We start from the raw sequence: 6,000 nt of genomic DNA, 5'->3' as shown, positions 1-6,000 counted from the left end.
TTTAATCACAGCTTTCATGCATCTTGGCATGCTTTCCACCAGTCTTTCACGCTGCTTCTAGCGCAAAAATGTAATCAGTTCTTCTTTGTTTGCTGGCTTGTGACTATCCATCATCCTCCTGATTACATTCCAGAGGTTTTCACTGGGGCTCAGGTCTGGAGAGTGGGCTGCCCATGACAGGGATTTGGTGTGGTGGTCTCTGAATTTTTGCCTGAGCTGTATGTATTATCTTTTATCTATCAATCCTTCTATGTATCTATCTCTATATATCTTTCTCTCTCCTTACATAGATCAGTAAGTAAACCACTACATTACATTGTGAACATAAAAAAATATTGAATACTGTAACAAACTGGGCTCTGCTCCATCTGTGTAACTCCAGTAGTCTGTCCCGTTAGCTGATGTCGGTGCATTTATACTATATTATTGTGTATCACCTCCATCTCCCCGTGCCTCCATCCACTCACACATCCTCCCAGCAGTCATCTGTGAGCACAGACAGCACAGGAGCATCCGGACTAAAACTACAACTCCCAGCAGGCAGTGCGCACAACCACTCCCCAGCTAGGATCGTCCCTGCTGGAGCAGCCAGAGGAGAAGGGCAAGAAAAGCGAGAGCAGCCGCCGGGGCTACAAGTGCTGGAGCCCGGACCGTGCACAGGCTGGACAGCAGGGCGGCCGGAGCGGCGACGAGTGAGTACACACGGCTGCCACACTGTCACACTGCCACACTGTCACACTGCCACACTGCCACACTGTCACACTGCCACACTGCCACACTGTCACACTGCCACACTGTCACACTGTCACACTGCCACACTGCCACACTGTCACACTGCCACACTGTCACACTGCCACACTGTCACACTGCCACACTGTCACATTTCCACACTGTCACATTGCCACACTGTCACACTGCCACACTGTCACACTGCCACACTGTCACATTTCCACACTGTCACATTGCCATACTGTCACATTTCCACACTGTCACACTGCCACACTGTCACACTGCCACATTGTCACATTTCCACACTGTCACATTGCCATACTGTCACATTTCCACACTGTCACACTGCCACACTGTCACACTGCCACACTGTCACATTGTCACACCGTCACATTGTCACACTGCCACACTGCTACACTGTCACATTGCCACACCGTCACATTGTCACACCGTCACATTGTCACACTGCCACACTGCTACACTGTCACATTGCCACACCGTCACATTGCCACACTGTCACACTGCCACACTGTCACACTGCCACACTGTCACACTGCCACACTGTCACATTTCCACACTGTCACATTGCCATACTGTCACATTTCCACACTGTCACACTGTCACACTGCCACACTGTCACATTGTCACACCGTCACATTGTCACACTGCCACACTGCTACACTGTCACATTGCCACACCGTCACATTGTCACACCGTCACATTGTCACACTGCCACACTGCTACACTGTCACATTGCCACACCGTCACATTGCCACACTGTCACATTGCCATACTGTCACATTTCCACACTGTCACACTGCCACACTGTCACATTGCCACACTGTCACACTGCCACACTGTCACATTGCCACACTGTCACACTGCCACACTGTCACACTGCCACACTGTCACATTGTCACACTGTCACACCGTTACACTGCCACACTGTCACATTGCCACACTGCCACACTGCCACACTGTCACACTGTCACATTGTCACACTGTCACACCGTCACTGTCAGTGTTATCCTGTGCTGCATTGTTTCTTATAGCATCAAATCAGCTTTACAACTGAAAATACAGTAGTCAGTGCAAGCTCCCTGTACAATGGCCCTACACATATAGGTGTGTATACATGCACATGGCATATATATATGTGTGTGTGTGTGTGTGTGTATGTATGTATATATATATATATATATGTGTATATATGTATATACATGAATGTATAATATATGGATAGTATAGATCAGTGGTTCTCAACCTTTCTAATGCCGTGACCCCGCAATACAGTTCCTCATGTTGCGGTGACCCCCAACCCAAAAAATAATTTTGGTGGCTACTTTAAAACTGTAATTTTATTAGTTATGATTCGGAATGTAAATATCTGATATGCATTATGTATAGAGGTAATACAGAGATCACTGGTGACATTATACACAGGACCTCTATATAGTATACAGTGTATAGTGTCAGTGTATAGGTAACACTGACTCACCAGTGACGTCTCTAGGTGAAGTCCTTCATCTTTCATCCAGCACAGACCGCCATCATTCCTTCCAGCCAGGACTCGTTTCTGCAGGAAATAACACCGTTATCTAGAGCTCCGCTTGCAGAACACATTACTTAATTTTTCACAACTTCTACATTACACCACATGAAGATAAAAAGGCGATATAGTGTCACTCTGCACAGTAACAGGACCGCCCCCCCATTTAAAACAGTATACTCAAAAAATAAAATAAATACATCACTGCAGTAATAATATCCCTTAATTATCCCCTATTATGCCTATGGTAACACTATTCCCCACCCTGGCCCCGTTTATCTCATTCCTGGCTCCAGCCATATGTTCTCGCATCCTGCCCTCATGAGTATCCATTCTACTCCATATGATCTCCCCATCCTGCCCCACCAGCCTCCATCGTATCCGTCCTGCCCCATGATCCAATCCTGCCCCGTGTCTCCAATCATGCCCCGTATCTACATTCTGCCCATGCCTCAAGTCCTGCCCCCAGTGTGTCCAGCATATTACCCCCATGTTGTCCAGCAATCTGCCCCAGTGTGTCCAGCATATTACCCCCAGTGTCCAGCATTGCCCCAGTGTGTCCAGCATATTACCCCCAGTGTGTCCAGCAATCTGCCCCAGTGTCCAGCATTGCCCCAGTGTGTCCAGAAGTCTGCCCCAGGGTCTCCAGCATTGCCTCAATGTTTCCAGAAATCTGCCAAAGGGTCTCCAGTATTGCCCCAGTGTGTCCAGCAATCTGCCCCATAGTCTCCTGTATTGCCCCAGTGTGTCCAGCAATCTGCCCCATGGTCTCTAGTATTGCCCCAGTGTGTCCAGCATTCTGCCCCATGGTCTCCAGTATTGCCCCAGTGTGTCCAGCATTCTGCCCCATGGTCTCCAGTATTGCCCCAGTGTGTCCAGCAATCTGCCCCATAATAGTCTCCTCTATTGCCCCAGTGTGTCCAGCAATCTGCCCCATGGTCTCCTGTATTGCCCCAGTGTGTCCAGCATTCTGCCACATGGTCTCCTGTATTGCCCCAGTGTGTCCAGCATTCTGCCCCATGGTCTCCAGTATTGCCCCAGTGTGTCCAGCAATCTGCCCCATAGTAGTCTCCTGTATTGCCCCAGTGTGTCCAGCAATCTGCCCCATGGTCTCCTGTATTGCCCCAGTGTGTCCAGCATTCTGCCCCATGGTCTCCAGTATTGCCCCAGTGTGTCCAGCATTCTGCCCCATGGTCTCCAGTATTGCCCCAGTGTGTCCAGCAATCTGCCCCATAGTCTCCAGTATTGCCCCAGTGTGTCCAGCAATCTGCCCCATAGTCTCCTGTATTGCCCCAGTGTGTCCAGCATTGCCCCCAGACAGTCAGACATAAAGAAAAAAAAAAAAAAGTAAAATCCTCACCTCTCCCGTTCCTAGCGCAGGTCCGGTGCAGCCAGTCAGCGTCTCTCTGGCTCTGCGACGCTCAGGACAGAGAGGCAGAGCGGCGCGCACAGTAGTGACGTCATCGCGCCCCCGGGCTCTGAGACGTCGCAGAGTCAGAGGACGCTGCAGCTGCCGGCGCCGCAGGAACCAATAGAGGTGAGTATTAGAGCGGGGGCGGGGCCCGGGGGTGGGGGGAGCTGGCCCTGGTCGTGGCGGCGGACGGCGCCGCCCGAAGATTTAAAGGGGCGTCTTTTTTTTTTTCTTCTTCTCCCCCCTTCCTACGCCACTGGTGGCGACCCCTGTGTTTTGGTCGTTCGACCCCCCTCGGGGTCGTGACCCCCAGGTTGAGAACCGCTGTTATAGATAGATATTGTGTGTATTTGTGTACGTGTGTGTATGCACATATATACATACATATATATATAGTGTGTGTATATACTGTATGTGTATATATATATATATATATTTATATTAACAATGATAAATGTAAGGTTATACACATGGGAAGAAGGAATCAATGTCACCATTACACACTGAATGGGAAACCACTGGGTAAATCTGACAGGGAGAAGGACTTGGGGATCCTAGTTAATGATAAACTTACCTGGAGCAGCCAGTGCCAGGCAGCAGCTGCCAAGGCAAACAGGATCATGGGGTGCATTAAAAGAGGTCTGGATACACATGATGAGAGCATTATACTGCCTCTGTACAAATCCCTAGTTAGACCGCACATGGAGTACTGTGTCCAGTTTTGGGCACCGGTGCTCAGGAAGGATATAATGGAACTAGAGAGAGTACAAAGGAGGGCAACAAAATTAATAAAGGGGATGGGAGAACTACAATACCCAGATAGATTAGCGAAATTAGGATTATTTAGTCTAGAAAAAAGACGACTGAGGGGCGATCTAATAACCATGTATAAGTATATAACGGGACAATACAAATATCTCGCTGAGGATCTGTTTATACCAAGGAAGGTGACGGGCACAAGGGGGCATTCTTTGCGTCTGGAGGATAGAAGGTTTTTCCACCAACATAGAAGAGGATTCTTTACTGTTAGGGCAGTGAGAATCTGGAATTGCTTGCCTGAGGAGGTGGTGATGGCAAACTCAGTCGAGGGGTTCAAGAGAGGCCTGGATGTCTTCCTGGAGCAGAACAATATTGTATCATACAATTAGGTTCTGTAGAAGGACATAGATCTGGGGATTTATTATGATGGAATATAGGCTGAACTGGATGGACAAATGTCTTTTTTCGGCCTTACTAACTATGTTACTATGTTACTATGTTACTATATACACACACACACACAATATCCATATATAGTATCATGAATTTTGTTTATATATATATATATATATATATATATCGCAAAATAGAAGAAAGAAGCGCACTACCTGGACATCCGATGCAGTAAAGCTTTATTCCAAATGCATAAAAAACATCTTCACGACCGGGGGTGCTGTGAAAGGACCCGTTGAAGCGCCAGCCGGGCGCGAAACGGCCGTCGTCAAGCCTAGCCGCATTCCTTTCACAGCACCCCCGGTCGTGAAGATGTTTTTTATGCATTTGGAATAAAGCTTTACTGCATCGGATGTCCAGGTAGTGCGCTCCTTTCTTCTATTTTGCGATATATTTGTGGCTGCTTTCTTGTGGAGTCGTTGCACCCTGGACTGAGCCTTTCCTCCAAGACACAGGTGAGCGGTTCACTCAGCGTCAGTTGTCGGAGGTGCCGTCCGGCTGTTTTCTTTTTTTGGTTTGGATATATATATATATACTAGATTGTGGCCCGATTCTAACGCATCGGGTGTTCTAGAATATGCATGTCCCCGTAGTATATGGACAATGATGATTCCAGAATTCGCGGCACACTGTGCCCGTCGCTGATTGGTCGAGGCAACCTTTATGACATCATCGTCGCCATGGCAACCATTATGACATCTACATCGATACTGTGCCCGTCACTGAATCAGAAACGTGAGATGTCTACGTCCTTTATGACATCATCGTCGCTGTGCCCGTTGCTGATTGGTCGAGGCCTGGCGGCCTCGACCAATCAGAGGGCCGGGATTTCCAGGACAGACAGACAGACAGACGGAAAAACCCTTAGACAATTATATATAGAGATATATATATTCTGTATTATATTTTATATATACTGTATTATTTTATATATACTGTATTGGATAATTCTATGTGTGTGTATATATATATATATATATATAAATATATATATATATATTTATATATATAATATTTTAATAATAATGTTGTATATTATAATATATATTCATCATGCACTTCTTCCCAACTTTTCCGATTTCCATGGACCTTCTGTGAT

General features: G+C 47.1%; 1 protein-coding gene across 3 annotated transcripts in view; it reads left to right on the top strand.

The window, feature by feature from the left end:
- Nucleotides 1-565: 565 nt before the first annotated feature.
- Nucleotides 566-6,000, top strand: part of TMEM74 (transmembrane protein 74) — an 80,513-nt gene continuing 75,078 nt past the window's right edge. For 2 of the 3 annotated variants that reach the window (XM_069731782.1, XM_069731780.1), the window contains exon 1: nt 569-692. The gene's annotated coding sequence lies outside the window, so the exon portion shown is untranslated. Of the gene's footprint in view, nt 693-6,000 lie in introns of all 3 variants that reach the window. The other variant, XM_069731781.1, reaches the window with a different exon arrangement.

Source organism: Ranitomeya imitator, chromosome 6 (assembly GCF_032444005.1).
Source record: "Ranitomeya imitator isolate aRanImi1 chromosome 6, aRanImi1.pri, whole genome shotgun sequence".
Lineage (NCBI taxonomy): Eukaryota > Metazoa > Chordata > Amphibia > Anura > Dendrobatidae > Ranitomeya > Ranitomeya imitator.
This window is presented reverse-complemented; position numbering and strand designations above follow the sequence as displayed.